Here is a 21397-nt window from a genome sequence, read left to right on the forward strand (position 1 = left end):
TAAACAATCTAACCCTACACCTAAAGCAAGTAGAGAAAGAAGCACAAAGAAAACCCAAAGTCAGCAGAAGGAAAGAAATCATAAATATCAAAGCAGAAATAAATGAAATAGAAACGAAGAAAACAATAGCAAAGATCAATAAAACTAAAAGCTAATTCTTTGAGAAGATAAACAAAACTGATAAACCCTTAGCCAGACTCATCAAGAAAATAAGCGAGAGGATACAAATCAATAAAATTAGAAATGCAAAAGGAGAAATCACACCTGACACCGCAGAAATACAAAGGATTATAAGAGACTACTACAAACAACTATATGCCAATAAAATGGACAACCACAAAGAAATGGACAAATTCTTGGAAAGGTACAGTTTTCCAAGACTGAACCAGGAAGAATTAGAAAATATAAACAGACCTATCACAAGTAATTGAAGAAACTGAAACTGTAATTAGAAGTCTTCCAACAAACAAAAGTCCAGGACCAAATGGCTTCACAGGCAAATTCTACCAAACATTTAGAGAAGAGCTAACACCTATCCTTCATCAAACTCTTCCAAAAAAGTGCAGAGGGAGGAACACTCCAAAATTCGTTCTACAAAGCCACCATCACCCTGATACCAAAACCAGAAAAAGATATCACAAAAAAATTATAGACCAATATCACTGATGCAAAAATCCTCAACAAAATACTAGCAAATACAATCCAACAACATATTAAAAGGATCATACACCATGATCAAGTGTGTTTTATCTCAGGAATGCAAGCGTTCTTCAATATATGCAAATCACAATGTGAAATACCACATTAACAAATTAAGGAATAAAAACAATATGATCATCTCAATCGATGTAGAAAAAGCTTTTGACAAAATTCAACACCCATTTATGATACAAACTCTCTAGAAAATGGGCATAGAGGGAACCTATCTCAATATAATACAGGCCATATATGACAAACTCACAGCCAACATTGCTCTCAATGGGGAAAAACTGAAAGCATTTCCTCTAAGATCAGGAACAAGACAAGGATGTCCACTCTCGCCACTCTTACTCAACATAATTTTGGAAGTCTTAGCCATGGCAATCAGAAGAAAAAGGAATACAAATTGGAAAAGAAGAAGTAAAACTGTCACTGTGCGCAGATAACATGATACTGTACATAGACTATCCTAAAGATGCCACCAGAAAACTACTAGAACTAATCAATGAATTTGGTAAGCTGCAGGATACAAAATTACTGCACAGAAATCTCTGGCATTCCTATACACTAACAATGAAAAATCAAGAAAGAGAAATTAAGGAAACAATCCCATTTACCATCACAACAAAAAGAATAAAATACCTAGGAATAAACCTACCTAAGGAGGCGAAAGACTTGTACTCAGAATAAAACACTGATGAAAGAAATCAAAGATGACATAAACAGATGGAGAAATATACCATGTTCTTGGATTGGAAGAATCAATATTGTGAAAATGATACTACCCAAAGCAATCTACAGGTTCAATGCAATCCCTATCAAACTACTAATGGCATTCCTCACAAAACTAGAACAAAAAATTTTACAATTCATATGGAAACACAAAAGACCCCAATAGTCAAAGCATTCTTGAGAAAGAAAAACGGAGCTGGAGGAATCAGATTCCCTGACTTCAGACTATACTACAAAGCTACAGTCATCAAGAGAGTATGGCACAAAAACAGAAATATAGATCAATGGTACAGGATAGAAAGTCCAGAGATAAACCCACGCACATATGGTCACCTAATTTACGACAAAGGAGGCAAGAACATACAATAGAGAAAAAACTGTCTCTTCAGTAAGTGGTGCTGGGAAAACTAGACAGCTACATGTAAAAGAATGAAATTAGAACACTCCCTAACATCATACACAAAAATAAACTCAAAATGGATTAAAGACCTAAATGTAAGACCAGACACTATAAAACTTAGAGGAAAACATAAAAAAAACACTCTTTGACCTAAACCACAGCAAGATCTTTTTTGACCCACCTCCTAGAGTAATGGAAATAAAAACAAAATTAAACAAATGGGACCTAATGAAACTTAAAAGCTTTTGCACAGCAAAGGATATCATAAACAAGACAAAAAGACAACCCTCAGAATGGGAGAAAATGTTTGCAAAGGAAGCAATGGACAAAGGATTAATCTCCAAAATATACAAACAGCTCATGGAGCTCAATATCAAAAAAAACAAGCAATTCAATTTAAAAAATGGGTGGAAAACCTAAATAGACATTTCACCAAAGAAGACATACAGATGGCCAAGAGGAACATGAAAAGATGCCCAACATCACAAATTATTACAGAAATGTAAATCAAAACTACAATGAGGTATCACCTCACACCTGTCAGAATGGCCATTATCAAAATATCTAGAAACAATAAATGCTGGAAAGGGTGTGGTGAAAAGGGAACCTTCCTGCACTGTTGGTGGGAATGTAAATTGATACAACCACTATGGAGAACAGCAGGGAGGTTCCTTAAAAAACTAAAAATAGAACTACCATATAACCCAGCAAACCCATTACTGGGCATATACCCTGAGAAAACCATAATTCAAAAAGAGACATGTACCACAATGTTCACTGTAGCCCTATTTACAATAGCCAGGACATGGAAGCAACCTGAGTGTCCACTGACAGATGAATGGATAAAGATGTGGCACATATATACAATGGAATATTACTCAGCCATAAAAAGAAACAAAATTGAGTTATCTGTAGTGAGGTGGATGGACCTAGAGTCTGTCATACAGAGTGAAGTAAGTCAGAAAGAGAAAAACAAATACCATATGCTAACACATATATATGGAATCTTAAAAAAAAAAAAAATGGTACTGATGAACCTAGTGGCAGGGCAGGAATAAAGATGTAGACATAGAGAATGGACTTGAGGACATGGGGGGAAGGGGAAGCTGGGGTGAAGTGAGAGTAGCATCGACATATATACACTACCGAATGTAAAAGTTAGTTAGTGGGAAGCAGCAGCATAGCACAGGGAGATCAGCTTGGTCCTTTGCGATGACCTAGAGAGGTGGGATGGGGGAGGCTCAAGAGGGAGGGAATATGGGGATATATGTATGCATATGGCTGATTCACTTTGTTGTCCAATAGAAACTAACACAGTATTGTGAAACAAACTCCAATAAAGGTCTATTAAAAAAATTGTTATTCTGAGACAGAACAGCCTATAAAAACATTTAATAAATAATTGCAAACCAAAAATAAGCACATTTGTATATTGCCTTATTATTTACATTACCTGATAGCTCTCATTGAAAAGGACAAACGACTGCCAAGTCAACTACTCCCAGGGGCCATAAACAGACAATTCCTAAATAGCCATTAACTATAAAATCTGTTAAGGCTCATTGCGATTCCTTCCTAAAATTTCACCCAAAAGTCTTTACCAACCTCCCACAATAATCCAGTATTATGGGATTTATGCTTCTAGCCATTATGGAGTAACTGGTACCGGATTTCTCTTCAAACAGTAAAAAACTGCAAAACTAGACAAAATATAGGACGCAACAGTCTCCAGACAATGGAAAACAATTAGTGTAGATCTGCATTCTCTGAGAGAAGGAAACAAGCTAGATAAGCCTACATGCACCTTGACTTTCTGCTATGAGACAAGTTATAGACACTACCGCAGGCAGGGAGATTCAAAGCAAAGCACAGCAGTGTCACTAACGTGAAAAGACAAAGATCAGAGTTCAGAAAGTATAGGTGGCAGGAATTACTGGAATAATGTACCAGAGAGGAGGGAGTAATGCAGAAAAAAGCTCCACACATCTTCTCTTGAGTCTTTGACTTAATACTAATTTGCACATATTTGGGGGAAATTCCATAATGCAAGAGGAAAAAAAAATCTGCTGAGGAGCTTAAAAAATGAACAATTCAAGGTTCATACAGAGCTAGGGACATTTGAGTTGCAACTAACCAGAGGAGAGAGACCTTGTATTGTACTCTGGACAATAAGTAGAGACCTCAGCAGGGCTAAATTAGTCCCAAAATAAAGATTAATCTATAACGATACCAGCAGAGCTTAAAAACGAACCCTGAAGGAACAACCTGATCTTCAACTTAACGTCTGTAACCAGATGGTTAGCTAAATGGAAAACCTCATAATTCACAGGGCATCAGGTAAAGTATTCATAAAGGTTCTGCCTCAGGAATACAGCAAAATTACATTAAATGGTCCCAGTAAGGAATACCTTAAAGGACTAAATACTTCCCAAGTAACTTAAATACATTCCAGAAAAAACTTCAAGAATATTTACAGGAATACAAAAATATCCAGTACCCAACAAGGTAAAATTTACAATGTCTTCTTTTCCATGCCTGACAAGCATTAACTAATGTGCCAAGCAGGTTTTGGCGGAGGGGAGGGGCGGGGAGTCAAGAAAGTAGAGCCAAATGAGGAGAACTATCAATCAAAACCAACCCAGAAATGACAGTAGAACTAGGAAACTAGGATTTAAAGTTATTATAAATGTGTTCCATATGCTCTAGAAGCTAGAGAAAAGACTGAGTGTAATTTAAGTTAAAACATAGAAAAAGGACCCAAATTGAACATCTAGAAATGAAAACTAGAATGTTAGAGATGCTCTACCTGACACTCAGTGAATTATATTTTCCACTCTGTCTGATGGATTCAGGCTCTATTCCTGACATTGTGTGAGCTCTTTATTGTTCCCTCAATTCCTTTTGGGTGGTTCTTCCTTGACCTCAAGCAGTTTCCTCACAGGTCTGTACTGATCAGTACTCAACTGAATTCTTGGAAGGGACTTCTGCAGATGTGCAAAATTCTCTTGCAGCTCTCTCCTCTCTGGTACTCTGCTCTCTGAACTCTAGCTGCCTTGGCTCCTTAGGCTCCCAGCACCATCTCCTCATTTCAGGGAGATCTCTAGGCTCCTCTGGGGTTCTACTGCCCTAGCCCATACCTAGAAACACTCTCCAGGCAGAGCAAGCATAGGTCTCATCTAATCTGTTTCCTGTCTCTCAGGGATGGATGTCTTTTGTTGCCTGATGGCAAATGCCTTAAGAACTGTTGTTTCATGTTTTTTGTCTAGTTAGCTGTTTCAAGTAAAAGGATACCAATCCGTTAGTCCAACTTGGCTGGAAGCACTGTCTTAAATATTTTAAAGGGAGACTATGAGTTAAACCAACTTTGTAATAGCACTGAAAGCTAAAATTTTCCAAAAATTAGATGTATTCGGTTAACAACACTCACATGTTAATAAGTTATCCTGAACCATATAATAAATGCATACTATGTGGTAGAAAAGAACAGTAACCATGAAAGTGAAATAGGCAATACCAGCTGAGTGTAAAGAATAAATGGCATTCAGTAATCAGAAATAAAGAGTCAACACAAGGAAAAACTAATTTCGGGAAAGATTTCTCTGAAAGAAGTGTACATGGGAATATATAACCAAGGATACAGCATATGATTTCACATATGCTCAAATCAAATGTATGGAGAAAATTATTCATTTAAGAGGAAATGCTGGGGCTTCCCTGGTGACACAGTGGTTGAGAGTCCGCCTGCCGATGCAGGGGACACGGGTTCATGCCCCAGTCTGGGAAGATCCCACATGCCGCAGAGCAGCTGGGCCCGTGAGCCATGGCCGCTGAGCCTGCGCATCCGGAGCCTGTGCTCCGCAACGGAAGAGGCCACAACAGTGAGAGGCCCGCGTACCGCAAAAAAAATAAGAAGAAGAAGAGGAAATGCTATATGTGCTTATCAGTGGCATTGGAATTCAGGTCAAATGTTACAAGATCTGCTGTAGACTAATCAAAGGTGAAGATACTAAAGGAAGAGAAGCAAAACAAATAAGTCTTCAGGAGAAATACAGTAGAACCAAATGAACATCTTACTCTCCCCATGACAGGTAAAGGAAAATATAAAGAAAGAAAAATCCTTTAGAAGATGTTTAAAGAAAGAACTGTAAAAAAAAAAAAAAAGGTTAGGAATTACAGGTTTTATTTTCAATCTCTGCTGTTGAACAGAGTCAGTCATTTTTATCCATATAGGAAGGAAACAGACTGTGAGCTAAACTGAACATACTCTGAGTAGGAAAAGAAAAAACAGCACATGGCCCGTTGATTCTTATCGTCAAAGAAACACAACTGTCCTGTTCTAAAAAAGGAAACTACACACACAAAAAAATCATCACATATGAAATGAACAAAAAAGTAAATTTGTGGGAAAATCATGTTTAACAGATGACAAAAGAAAATGTCAGGGATGAAACTGGTCACTTTTAAGAAAAAGAGAAGAGAGGTTCTGCATGTTTATATAAAAAGCTATTTACCCATAGGTAGTGAAGCTGTGAACACATGTAAATTAAAAATCTAAGTATAACTCAGGCAATGCAGAGCCTTATAACACTGATGATCCCAAGACCATTCTAGGCTGGACTTCAAACAAGGAGGTAATGCTGTATAGATGAGACTACCAGACTGAAGTGGGTAAGGGTAGGAGTAGGGACAGCCTACAGGAGGCTGTTTGCTAGGAATAATTTTACTACTAGAAATTTGTCAACCTCTCTATAGTATGGCTTATAGTATGGCTTAGATTTGAAAAGCAGTAAGATAGGACCTCGACGTCTTTTAGCTATAGATCAACATTAAGAGAGAAAACACACAGAGGTAGAAATAAGCCCCAAAGGAGAAGAAAATACTGACTATGTTGTACCACTCTTTCCCTCTCCTTTCCCTGCAGCATTAATTAATACGCTAATGAATCTGTTATAACAAGGGAAGTTGCTCCTTTTAGCATACTTTGTAAATGGGCAAATAGACATCACTGAAGTAGGTGATATTAAGAAAATATGGGCCCAGGGGCCAGGGCCTCTGTGACAATCAGCTGCCCCACCAGAGGTAAGGAAGATTTGAGTTTGCAGTCTTCAACTGGGAACAGCTTTGGGTTTTAGCTTTCTCCAGGCCACTTAGAGTAGTTCACGGCAAATCTTTTAATTAAAGCATGGAATACGAAAACAGAAAACTTCAGCTAGTGCTTTAGTCTCATAAGAAATTCTACAGGCATGTGTCTTATAAGCAGTATATGGCAGAATTTTAAACCAATCTGAGAGTCTCTGTTTTTCAGTAGAAATTTCAAGCATTATTTTTGACTACTACTTACTACTGAATGTTCAGTTGGTGAAACTGAAGGTCTTTCACTCAGAAGGAATAAATCAAGAAGAAGGTCATGGATGGCTGAGATTAAATGGAGCCCCCAAAAGGTTGTACAGTGTTTAGCAGCTGGAACCTGAGGCTCGCGTGCTCCTGAGGGGCTGTGAATGGATGGCCCCGGCCCTCCTGAGCACCCCACCCTTCCGAGTAGGATGTCACTGCGATCCCCCAAATGGAGCCTCCTGCTGCTGTCATTCCTGAGTTTCCTGGTGATGTGGTACGTCAGTCTGCCCCCACTACAATGTGACAGAACGCGTGAACTGGATGTACTTCTACGAGTATGAGCCCATTTACAAAAAGACTTCCACTTCACAGTTCAAGAGCATTAGAACTGCTCTCATCAAAACCCATTTCTTGTTATCCTGGTGACCTCACAACCCTCAGATGTGAAAGCCAGACAGGCCATTAGAGTTACTTGGGGTGAAAAGAAGTCTTGGTGGGGATATGAGGGTCTTACATTTTTCTTACTAGGCCAACAGGCTGAAAGGGAAGACAAATTGTTAGCATTATCCTTAGAGGATGAACACCTCCTTTATGGTGACATAATATGACACGATTTTTTATAGACACGTACAATAACCTGACCTTGAAAACGATTATGGCATTTGGGTGGGTAACTGAGTTTTGCCCCAACGCCAGGTACATCATGAAGACAGACACTGATGTCTTCATCAATACTGGCAATTTAGTGAAGTATCTTTTAAATTTAAACCACTCAGAGAAGTTTTTCACAGGTTATCCTCTAATTGATAATTATTCCTATAGAGGATTTTACCCAAAAAACCCATATTTCATACCAGGAGTATCCCTTCAAGGTGTTTCCTCCCTATTGCAGTGGGTTGGGTTAATAAGTATCATGTCCAGAGATTTGGTGCCAAGAATCTATGCAATGATGAGTCACGTAAAACCCGTCAAGTTTGAAGATGTTTATGTTGGGATCTGTTTGAATTTATTAAAGGTGTACATTCATATTCCAGAAGACACCAACCTTTTCTTTTTATATAGGATTCATCTGGACGTCTGTCATCTCAGATGTGTGACTGCAGCCCATGGCTTTTCTTTTAAGGAAATTATCACATTTTGGCAGGTTATGCTAAGGAACACCACATGCCATTATTAATTTGACATTCTACCCAAAGCCTAGAGAAGGGAGGGATACTTTCTGGAAAATGTTAAAGTTAGGACTGTGAAATCTCCAATGGAAAACTCGTGGGAAGGTCACTGTGTGGCTTACACGGAACTGAAACTCATGGAAGAGCCCATAGACTGGAGACTGGAGGGTTGCACTTGACCTGTGATTTATTTTGACAACAGTCAAGTCAGCCCTTTTAAAGATGATATTCAGAGGAATTAATAAGCATCTTATGAAGGAATGGGAGGTTTCTGTTAATAAAACTAATAGGATCAAACAATTTGAAGATGTCATTCCATAGACTAGAACTTCTTAAAAGGGTTTCATTGAATTATAAGCTCATTTGTCCATAACAACAAAGCAGTGTGGAGTATTTTTCATTGAACAATCTAGTCAGTTCAGGGTTTTGTGTATATCTTACATGGATTACCAGTTTTTTTAATATATAGTTCTGTGGAAAACAACTGAAGCTATACCAAACAAAATTTCATCTGTTTTTGGTCATTCACAAGATACTTCAAGATGTTGCAATATTTCAGAGTTAATATCAATTATTATTTAATATTACTTAGAGTTTTACACTTCCTGGGTGTTTGAATGTTACGGTTGTTTCAATACTATATAAATAGAATAGTGAAAATCACTCTTTATATTTACATTTTTTCCAATTACTTCTCTGATGAGTTTATTATGAATAGCTCCATTAATGTGAAGTCATTGGTCATTATCGCATATCAGTAATCTCTTGGACTTTGGTAAGTATTTTGTCGTGGTAAAATAGAGAAGAATGAAAGCAAGAAGATCTGACTTATTGTCTTATTTTTAAAACTATAATCCCCATTGTATTTAGGTGTCACTTCATTGGTCTCATTTTTCCACCTGGAAATTAGGAATAATATAGAATGCCAGGCAGCATATTTCCTTTTGGAAAGGACTCTGAAGCCAAAAAGAAAAGAGAGAATGTGATGGCCAGAAACAATATTATGAAAGGAGTGTCATATTTCAGTGCTTGAGTTGGAAAGAGAAGACTAAATATTCAAGTGTCGTTGTTAATCGCTCCATGTTTTTTCTCATTAACAATCAGTTTGAGAATAAAAAGGAAAAGAGAAAAAAAACCTGATAACCAATATGAATTTGAAAAATAAACAAAAAACTGAAAAGCCTGTTTTGTCCACTTTTTCAATAAAAATGAATTCATTATTCTAAAACTGTTAAACTCATATTTATTGGTAAGCAAATGTTTACTATAATGATCCTGAAACGTAACATTACTTTGAAGCAAAATAAAAAACCAAGTTAGGAACTAGAAGTCCTCACTACTCCCTCTCCTATTCTGAAGTTGTCTACCTTGACAACATAAACTAGTAGTGCATCAACTTTACTCTATCGATCTTCTTAACAGTTAATAGGGCCCAGTTAAATTTTTATTCATATTTTGGCCTAGGTAAATTTGTAAGTCCTGTTTGACATTATAATGTCAATTCCCTTTTTTTCTTCCTCTTCCTCCAGCCAGCCCTATATGCCAAAAATCATTGAAACAGAAATTTAAGTGACTTCTGTCATCCTTAGTCCATAAATTTGTTCAGATAAGCTTTGTAGAATCACCTAAAATAAAAATAAGATTTCTGAAAAATTAGAAAAGAAAATTATATCTGTATCTATTACAGTCAATATCCTTTTATAGTTATAAGCCTTTCAGTTAGTCTGAAATCAGAAGGCAAAGTATTACAATTTCCATCATTTATAACACCATCACTCCTTTTAAATTCCCATGAGAAATAACTTAACTTTCTAAATCTTTTTCAACTTGATTTACATTATACTTGGCTATTTTCCCCACCCCGTCCCCCACAAGACTGTGCACACCATGAGAGCCAAGACTATGTCTATTCATCTTTATATCTTTTAGTGGTTTCTAGCACACTGCTTTGACACACATTAGTATTTAACATTTTCTGCTCACCAATATCCCTTCTACCCATCTCACAAGGATACTGCAAGGATCACAGAGTATATTTGTGAGAGTACTTCACAAAATAAAAGTGTTTTGCAGATATCAGATGAATTTAATTTCATTATCGATGATTATTCTAAATCCTACCTGGCAAGTAGTGGAATGTTCTAGGGAATGAGAACAGAACAAATGGCATTCGACGAGCAAGTCTGATGGTGGCTCCACAACCTCCTTTACTCTGTCCTCCATTCTATAGGTTCTAGAGTCCACTTAGTCATGGTAGAAGCTCTCATCACTCTGACATCATCCACATCACTACAGCCCAAAAATCTTCTGGCATTTTATGGTTTCCAGTGCCAGGTCCTGTTCTAGCTCCCCAACTATATAGTTCATAACAATTGGCCTACTTACTATAATCTTCTAGCTAGCCCTTCCCTTACTGGATTAGATATAGAGGTAAAAATCAATAAGCCAGTCTTATGACCTAACGTTACCTCTGGGATATTGAGTAAATGACTTGTGTTTCGGTGCCATTTTTTAAATGCCAGTATAAACATGTAACATTGCCACAGCTGCACTCTAAGTAGGATATGAAGATCCCAGTATCTGGATAATCGTGGCTTTTAAGAACACATTCTGGCACTGAAGAAAGAATCCTGAAACAGAAATGAAGAGGCTTAGGTTCTAGTCCCAGCTCTTCATATTAATTTACTACATGATTTTGGATATAACATATCACTTTCCTAGACTTCTAGTTATTCTTCTATTAATGAAAGAATTGGAATAAATTGTAAAGGTCTCTTCCAGGTCTAAAATTCTGGGACTGAAAGCCTGAACTACACCTTCTAGGTGCCGTTAAAATTCTTCAGCTTATATTTCAATTCAGAACTCAACTGTTAACTACTAAACATGCCCTCTTCCCCAACAACATTCTAAATAATTCATCTACACAAGATATGATTTGAGTAACCAGTTCTAGAAGCAAATTTTTCTTTAATCTTTTGCTAAAAAAAATTTCTCTCCAGTACAAAAACTTCTTTTTGTTTCATTATTATAAAACAAAGATATTTTCCTACAACTCTTTACCATAAATATATGATTATACCTCCCAGAGTTACTGGAAACTGACAAAAACAGCTTATATTCACCAAGTTCAGCAATAAACTCACATAAAATTCACTTTACAAAACCAACCCAGGACACGTTCAGCACCACTACATTAAAAGTTTTTTTTTAATTTTAGCATAGTTTTACATTACAGAAAAGTTGCAATGATAATACAGTGTTTCCACATACCATATACCCAGATTCCCCTATTGTTAACATCTTGCATTACTCTGGTACATTTGCCGCAATTAAGGAAACAATATTAATATATTACTATTAATGAAATCCCATGCTTTAGTAGGATAAACATACTCAATATCAAAAAAGTTTTTCAAAACAAAATTCTTCAAAAGAGCAATGGAAACATAAAACATAGTAAAAGACACATAGCAAACAGAATACAAACAGCAAATATAATAAATAATTGTCACAGCTAAGCTCAAGATATCAGTGTCAATAGTAAATGCAAAGAGCTTAACTGCTCTACTAAAAGGAAAAAGATTTTTGATCAGCTCATGACCCAAAACCCAACTGTACACTATATACAAGGAGCACCTAAAACAAAGTAATTAAGAAACATCAAAAGGAAAAAGATATGAGAACAGGTATAACAGGCAAATACAACAAAAAAGAAAGCAGAGGTTATGATCTTATTAACTGACAAGGTAGAATTTAGGCCCAAAAAAGCACCTAACATGACAAAGTAGGATTTTTTTTTTTTAATGCTAAAGTACAAATTGACAATGAGGAAGATAAATCAGTTACGAATATCTATGCACCAAAGAGCAGTCATAAACTTTGTAAAACAAAAATCTACATTAGATAGATGAAGAAATTAACAGAAACAAAATAATAGTAAGTAAAGCTACAGAAGACATAAGCTATGTAATCAATAAGGTAGATTATATTATATTGAACTTACTATACTTAACTTTGTACTCTGATAGAGAAAACAATCTCTATTTAAGTGGACGTGGACTATTCACAAAAACTGATCATATGAAAGGTCATAAAGAAAATCTCAATAAGTTTAACAGAGTAGAAGTAACACAAACTATGTTCTCTGATCACAATACAACTGCACATGAACAACAACAAAAAGCCCTTCCTCCTGCAAGTTAAAAAATATTCTATTAAATAACTTTTGAATGAAATGAAAAACAAAAACTGCAGAATACATAAAATCCCAAATGGATCAGGAAGTAAAACACAAAAATTAAAACTATGAATATCCTAGAAGAAAACACAAATGATTCCAACTATATCCTGTAATGAGAGAAGTCTAGCAGTGACTGAAAATCCAAAGGCAAAAGATACAATTTTTAATTGATACATTCAACAATAAAAACTGATTTTTGAAATATAGATGGCCAAAACTGCCAAAAACTATAAGTAAAGGCAAAACACAAACTGTAAGAAAATATGTGGCTACTGAGCACTACTGCATACTTGAATTGTGGCCAGTCCAAATGCAGATATGCTGTTAAGTGTAAAACACACACAAGATTTTGAAGACTTGGTACAAACAAAAGAATTTAAGTATCTCATTAATAGTTGTTATGTTGATTACATATCAATGATAATACTCAAGCACTGACATGGTAGTATTTTAATACATGTGATAATATTTGGATCTATAATTAACTGAAACTTTATTTTTAATTTTTTAATGTGTAATTTAAGCTTTCTTTTTGTTTTGTTTTGTTTTACAAGTTTTTGTGTGGACTTAAATCTTTATTTCTCTGAGATAAATGCCCAGGAGTGCAACTGTTGGGTCATGTAATTAACTGCATGTTTTATTAATTATTATTATTATTTTACAAAGCTGCCAAACTGTTTTCCAGAATGGCAATATCATTTTCAATCCCACCAGCAATGTATAAGTGATCCAGTTTCTCTGCATTCTGGTAAACATCTGATATTGTCATTATTTTTTTTTTTAATGGAAAGGGAATCTAAGAGAGTGGATATATATATATATGTATAACAGATTCAATTTTCTGTACAGCAGAAACTAACACAACACTGTTAAGCAACTATACTCCAATAAAAATTAACAAAAAATAAATCAATAAAAATAAATTTTAAAATTGAAAAATAATGTGTAATTTAAGTTTTCTAGTAGCCACGTGTAATTTAAGTTTTCTAGTAGCCACATGTAATTTTACATTTCTAAGAAGTCTTAGAATAAATGATGCCCCTGAAAAATGAACGTAGAACCCAGATAATAGTATCTAAATCTTATTCTCATATCTGAAGCAGGGAATATATAAAGTGAGCCTGGGACATCATTGTATGCTTGACAGAAAGAATTCAAAGACGAATAAAGGCCCATCAGAAAGACACAGAGAACACACACCCATACACACACACACAAAAAAACCCCACAAAAGTAAGCTTGAAGGGGCTCCCAGTGGCCAAATCTGAACATCAAAAAAGAAGCTACCTTAAATGACTGTAAAATATTAAATAAATTAAAATCAATGAGACTATGCATTCTTTTAAAAATGGGAGAGTGGGTAAGTTCCATCTCCAGTATGGTAGAAGCAGCTTATCCAGACCAATCCTCCTCTAGACAATTATAAAACTTGACAAAAAACACCACCAACCTCTGAAGGCACAGGAAAATAAACAAAAGCAGACGGATTCTGGAGGGCATATATACTTGGAACAAAAAAATGGCAGGAGTAAGTTTCTAAATATACTGTGTATAGCTGGAGGGCAGGCCACAATCAGTGGCTGCACAAACTAAAATTCCAACAGAGAACCACAGTTTTTATGTGCAGTTTTTTTCTGGAGTGCCAGAGGAAGCTTTCAAAGCAACCACCAACACCAGAAAGTGAGGGAGAAATTCCAGAAAGAAGAGGATCAGACAGGGGAAGTCGTAAAACCTATGTTTACCTCTGCCCAAATCTTTGGCAGACCAACCAGCTGACCAATTAACTGCATATATGGAGGATACACACCAGCTAATGATTAAAAAAAAAAAAACAAAAACAAAAACCCGACAGTTGAACTGTCTCCTAAGACACAGAGTTTGAAGTATGAGTACAACAAAATTAACTGCCTGCTAAAACAAAGATATCAGCCCTTTTATGGAAGACTATAACAGAATCCATAACAATCAAACTTAAAGATTATAATCCAAAATCATTTGAAATAAAGGCCAAGAAAACGAGACCAAACAAAGAAACAACAACAAAACAACAAATAACAAGCTTGTGGAATCAGATGTTGGTGATTTAAATCCTTTAAAACAAGGATTTTAAAAGAGCTATTATAATTATGCTCAGCAATAAAGGAAAATATGCCCACAAGGAAATGTAAACCATAAAGAAGAACCAAATGGAAATTCTAGAATAGTAAAAGAGTATCTAGAACAAGAACAGATTGGAAATAACACAGAAGAGTCAGTGCACCCAAGCTCTTGTACCAGTGCACCCAAGCTCTTGTACCAGCTTCCACTGATAAAAACTTTTCCTTGCTTTTCTCTAAACCTTGGTCCAGAGAACCATTCAAAACCAAGACAAAATTATTGCCTTTTCACTGTTCTGAATCTTTGGAATTGTTAAATAATCAGTATTCAAGACTGGTTCCTCTCAAGAACCTTCTATCACCTGGATTCCTTAAAAATGTACAGTAATTCAAAGCTTTGAAATTTATCTCAAAACAGAAAATTGAACAGGAAAATTCACGTAAAAAAAAAATCAGTAAATAACTATCCTCTAATAACTAAAAGATATATCCACAAATTGGCCTACTGCATATAAAGTATGATGCACGAATCAATTGGGATCCACAAGGGATCCACAAGGACAAAACTATTTTCATAATAACACTGAGATTGTAACTGCCTTTATCACAGAGTTACCATTTGCATGCACAGTGCAAAAACAAAGATGGATAAAAATGATGGTGCCTTAGAATGAATCAAGGCCCTGCCATCAAACTATATTAGTAGTCAGTGTATGCTTCACTGACACACAACTGGTGGGGAGTTGGGGGAAAGGTGGAGGGAAGCTAGTTTTATAAGAATATTCTTGATAAAGAGTAAAAAATTTGGGAATCCCTGGTGGCGCAGTGGTTGAAAATCCGCCTGCCAATGCATGGGACATGGGTTCTGGCCCTGGTCCAGGAAGATCCCACATACTGCGGAGCAACTAAGCCCATGTGCCACAACTACCGAGCCTGTGCTCTAGAGCCCGCGAGCCTAGAGCCCGTGCTCCACAACAACAGAAGCCGCCGCGATGAAAAGTCCACGCACCACAACAAAGAGTAGCCCCCGCTCACAGCAGCTAGAGAAAGCCCGCGTGCAGCAACGAAGACCCAACACAGGCAAAAATAAATTAAAAATAAATTTTTTTAAAAAAGAGTAAAAAATTATCTTTATTTTTTAAAATCTCAAACCTTCAGAACAGATCTTAAGTCTGTGTATTGAAATGGAGGTATGCAATAAAGCATTTCTGTGTATACCGAAGGACAACTGTCTTGAGGAAAGCCACCTGTGAGATTGAGTAGCAAGCTGAAAGAGCCAATTTCCATGGAACACTGTTTTTACCTGAAAGAATTATGGTTGTTAGACCTGCGTATTTGGTAGACATTTTCTTGAAAATGAACAAAGTAAGCCTACCTCTTAAGTGACAGTTGCTAATGATAACATTTAAACTTTCAAGTGAAAATTACAAGTTGGGGAAACATGTATTCATCACCATGGGTTTAACATCTTCCCTTGAGATCGGTGATGCTATCAACAAGTGATATTTTGATGTTATATAATGAAACATGTCAACATTTGGAAGATTTGCATAACTCAATGAACCCGTATTTTCCAGATGAACCAAGTTTAATGTTATAAAACCATATACGGGTTACAGATCCATTCAAAGTACACAGCATAGCCATGGATTTTAATGTAATAAAGTAAAAAGGTTCACTGATATAGTTTCAGATTTCACAGTTTAGAAAACTACCATTTGTCAAGTTTTGATAGAGAATCAAAAAAAGATCACAATCATCTAAAAATCCAAAATTACTTCTCCCTTTCCAACTAGATATGAGGCCATATTTTCTTCATATACTTCAGCCAAAACAATATATCATAATATAATAAATGCAGAAGCAAATATAAAAATCCAGACATCTTCTATTAAGCCAGACATTAAAGAGTTTTGCAAAAATGTAAAGCAATGCCACCCTTATTAAGTTTTTTTGTTTTGGAAATTAGTTATTTTTAATTAAAATGTTATTCACATAAACATGTAATGAGTTTGTTATTTTTAATGAATTAATAATTATATTAAATTTGTTTTAATCTAATGTGGTATCAGTATAATCCCCCAGAAAGTTTCCTGTAGTATCCCTCAATAATTTTTAAGAATGTAAAATGGGTCTTAAGGACAAAAGTTTGAGGAATACTACTATAGAGCAACAAGCTGATTTGTCAGAAAACTTCCTCTAATCTCTATAGAATTAGAAATAAGAAAAAAAAAACTGACTGTTATTATTATCACCATAGTTCCATTCAATTCAGTACAAGTAAAAACAAGTGTTCCTCAAATACAACAAAACATTGCTATTAATCTTAAATTAAATTATTTTCCCTCAGTAAATAATCACACTTATTTTTTTCAAATATAAAAGAAGGAAATTTTAGAACCCCTAAATATTTTCTCATTCTAAATTTCTCTATTCCTATTGTATCATTAATGTTGAAAAATGGTCAATGGTTTCAGATGGAATGGGATACATTTAAAAGCTCAAAAAAGAAAATAAAATTGTCAGCTCTTCCTGCTTATACTGACATTCAATGCATAAGAGTATCACAGTACTGCTGAGAATAGGAATAATTCTAAAATTCCAAACTATTTACTTAGCAGCTGTTATCACCATCCTATCAGATCTATATAAAACTATGACAAGTGAACAAAGTTTATGAGATTTTTCAGGATAAGAGGCAGCTATGAAAATAAAATGCCATCGAAAATACATGGTTTTAAAGTAAAACTTTTAAAGTAAAACTCAGCACTGCTTAATTTTCACTGATAATGTTAAAATTATTGTCTACCATTAAGTTTATATTAATACCTCCCTTTTTTTAAAGTCAATAAATTTGGAAGTACTAAAAGAAATTTAAAAAAAAAACAAATAATGAGATTGTTTGCATCCTTAGTCATAGAGTTTGTAAGACATTTCATACCAGTAGCTATTGCTTATTGCTGATGAAGTCACTTTGTTTTTGCCAAATTAAGATAGAGTCTACAGAAGACTCAAGTAGCCAGGTACAGTGTTTAGGTTATTTGGTAATGACAACAATTTTTTTTTTAGTACTTACTATGTTCCAGGCATTGTTCTAAGTGCTTTTTTCTTACATGAGATAACTCATTGAATTCTAATAACCCTCTAAGTTCTAAGCTCATCTCTACTTTATAGGAGAGGAAACTGAAACAACACGACTTGCTCAATGACACAGATTGATCAAGTGGAAAAATGGGATTTGAACCCAGGCAGTCTGTCTCTAGAACATGGGCTTTAAATGACTATATGACACTGCCTCCCTAGTGATGTATGCTAAGATGAAAACTAATGCTTTCAGTGACTGCCCAGGTTATCAATGACCATGGATTGCTTTCAATTTTTACTGAAACTCTCATTATCCCTGATAGTGTGGATGACTCTTCTTCAAACACTCCAGTCTTGACACCTGTTTTTGTTGTTCTTCTCTCAATATATGTTAGTTCTCCTTTGCTGATCATTTTAACAAATATTTGCTGGACACCTAATAAGACCCAGGCATTACACAAAGTGCTAAAGATACTGCAACTAACAAAAGTTAAGGATCCCTGCTCTTCTGCCTGTCTTTTTTTAAAAAATAAGAGCTAAACTATATACTGCAAAAAAATTAACATCTGCTTAATCTCAGTGGTGGATACTGTCTGCTATATGATATACTATACTTTTTTAATATGTCTGAAATGTTTCACAGGTTAAAAAAAAAATCTCAGTAAAGACTATTGGAGGAAAGGGAAACAGGGAAAGAATAGGGGGAAAAAAAGGGAGGAAGAGAAGGGGAAAGAAAAGAGGAGGGATGAGAAGAGGGCAAGGAGAAGGGAGTGAGGAGAAGGGGAAATAAGAGGAGAGGAAAAGGATGAATGACCTGCTAACTCTACCTTCCACAAAGCTGGCTGGACATTTTAAGTATATGATACCCATAAACAAATTTTCTCTAGGTATCTCATATTTACTATGGCCCAGCCAAATAACATTGCTTAAATGAAGCACTTGTTATCTGAGACAAACTTTCTTACAAACCATTTTCAATGTTCAAGGCCAAAAGCATTATTCTTTTTGTTTAATTATGCTTAGCTTGTTAACCTTAAACTGAACTGCAAACATTATTATATTAACTAAACTTGTATATTTTTATCACCAGGTTCATATAAGAACAATTATCAAATTCAGTTACATTATAAGGTTTCTATGTCACTTTCACTGAAATAGCTTTATAAGTCAGTACTGGCTACTGATAAACTAATTTGCATTTCAGAGGCATATATGCATTTCAAAAGTTTACTATTTCAAAACAGGAAATAAAAATTCACCCAATCTCCCTATAAAATAAGACTTCCTGCAGAAGCAAACATTAATTGGAAGAAAATATAGCACACTATTTTATTCATTGCTTTTACTTGAGCTTTCCCTAATAGATAAGTACTTAATAAATGTTGTTTATGAGCATTATAAAAATGTGAAAAATTAAGAAGCTGTCTTTAATTAACATAGCCAAAGAGATATCAACATATACTATCACACCTATCTACTATTATGCCTTTTAAAACATAATTCTATGCTGTACCTCAGTAAAACGCTCGCTTTTATGCATGTCTTTACGCTAAAGAACTAAGTGTGAGGAATTTAAGGATCTAATGGTATGCTACTGAGTGTTTAATGTGTACCAAGTGCTTTGACTAAGCACTTTATATGGGCTACTGCTAAATCATTTAAAATCTCATAAACATTCTGTAATTATCATCTTCATTTTACAGTTGAGGAAACAAATACAGTTAGTAAATAGTCGGGCTAAAATTTGAACTCAGATCTGACTCTAAAACCATAGTGTTTTCCACTTTACCAAGTTACACAGATTAAAACTTACAGTCTTCAATCATTCATTAACAAAATATCAGCAATACTATCATTCAGCCTCAATTACACAAAAATGTAAATTATCTGCAGTACATGGCTTAACCCCAAACTGAGATATATAATCCCTAATGATTACAAACTAGTAAATGTACCAAACATTTCATGCTTGGCCCCTGGCAAGCAAAAAGGTCCTCATATATAAAGTAAATAGGCCATCATGAATGAACTGGCTATTCCAAAACCTATTCAGACCTTAGAATGCACTTTCTTTTTATATGGAAACAAGCTAAAAATGGTAACTCTATTCCCAGGCCAAGCTAAATTTAAATAGTAATTTATGAACTATATCTACCTACCATTTATAAATATAGGGAAATATACATGTTGGGGGGCAGGGCGGGCAGTGTGGGTGTATTAATATTCTGAGTTCCAAGTTGTGATCTCAAAAATTCACTTGCCTCCCTGTTTGTCAGTGAGAGCAGAGACGTCCCTGACACCCAAGGCACCATGGCAGCCTTGCAGAGAGGCAGGGATTCAGCAGCAGAATCTGGGGTCAAAGAGAAGACTAATTAATAGTGCCTGCTGGAAAATCTGAACAATCACATAAAAGACAGAATTCCTCTACAGAGAGATCACTCACTTCCCCAGGCAATTTCTATTCCATAGGGCACTTAAATCTAGAGTGTGTGTGTAAGTCAACGACTTACACAGGTTAATTTGGTTAATTTGGTGTACAGCAGAAAACACATCTTTACTTTCCTTTTTTGTCTATTTTTACTTGACCAACATAAAACTATAAATTATTAATACATCAACCATTATATCTACATTCATTTGCAAAAGGAAATCTATACTGCCAAGTTAATTTTTGTTACCCAGGCTGCTGTTGGGCTGCTTTCACCCCCCAATTAGCATATATATCCCATGTATTTGGTATTTTACTTTGAGATTAAATAAAATATAATTAGATAATTAGTTGAAGAAAATACATAAACTTAATAACAACAGGAATACTAATTACAGCTAAGTTCTATTAAGCATCTATCATGTAACAGCCACTATGTTGATTATTAAAATTATTGATTGGCATTAAATTACTTCAATTAAACTTCTAATAACAATGCTATGAGCTAGTTGTTAACCCATTTAACAGACAGAGAAATAGAAATTTGTTAATTTACTTCTCTCTTCAAGATCATACAATTAATATTTGGTGGAATGAGGTCTGCTATCAAAGGCCATGATCTTATTCATTATTCCCTTCACTACATTGACTGAGCACCTCTGAGCCAGGCACTGTGAGGGAAAAAAAGGTACAAAATCACAGAGGTAAAGATATTCACATCCTAATATCCATTCAACAAATATTTCTTGAGTTCCTATTATGTCCCAGGAACATAATGTTTTATGCTGAATCAAAGTTGCTTTTACTGGTGGCTCTTAGTTGAGGCTCTCCTCAACTAGTATTAACTCTATTATATAATCATCTCCATCGCCAGGGAATTTTGGAGAAATGTCTGATTTCACAGAATCGGCAGAAAATTACAAAATAAGCCTGGAACAACTTTTCATACCAGCAGCAAGAAAGCAATAAAAGACAACTAGGGACATATAAAAGGATTCAGAAACCTCTTAAAGAGGCTCCCACTAGTCAAAGATGGGACAATTTGAGCTTTATTAACCATATTAATTGCAATGGATTAAAATCTAAATAGGTCTAAATCCACGAGCTCATAATGATCCTTAAATAAACTAAAACACCTTCAGAGGTTTTTAGAGCACAAATTCACTACCTTGAAAACTGGTAACTAAAAATAAAGAATTAAGCATTTATCCTGCC

At 35.2% G+C, this 21397-nt stretch overlaps 1 protein-coding gene and 1 pseudogene across 8 annotated transcripts in view; one reads left to right on the plus strand and one right to left on the minus strand.

Moving 5' to 3' along the window:
* FUT8 (fucosyltransferase 8) overlaps positions 1-21397 on the minus strand; it is a 318277-nt gene that overhangs the window by 265218 nt on the left and 31662 nt on the right. The window contains exon 1 of one of the 8 annotated variants that reach the window (XM_073800356.1): positions 10803-10821. The exons of the other annotated variants lie outside the window; for them this stretch is intronic. The gene's annotated coding sequence lies outside the window, so the exon portion shown is untranslated. Of the gene's footprint in view, positions 1-10802; positions 10822-21397 lie in introns of those variants that run through there. 8 annotated transcript variants of the gene reach the window in all.
* LOC101323229 (UDP-GalNAc:beta-1,3-N-acetylgalactosaminyltransferase 1-like) lies at positions 7334-8342 on the plus strand (annotated as a pseudogene).

Source organism: Tursiops truncatus, chromosome 2, assembly GCF_011762595.2.
Source record: "Tursiops truncatus isolate mTurTru1 chromosome 2, mTurTru1.mat.Y, whole genome shotgun sequence".
Classification (NCBI taxonomy): domain Eukaryota; kingdom Metazoa; phylum Chordata; class Mammalia; order Artiodactyla; family Delphinidae; genus Tursiops; species Tursiops truncatus.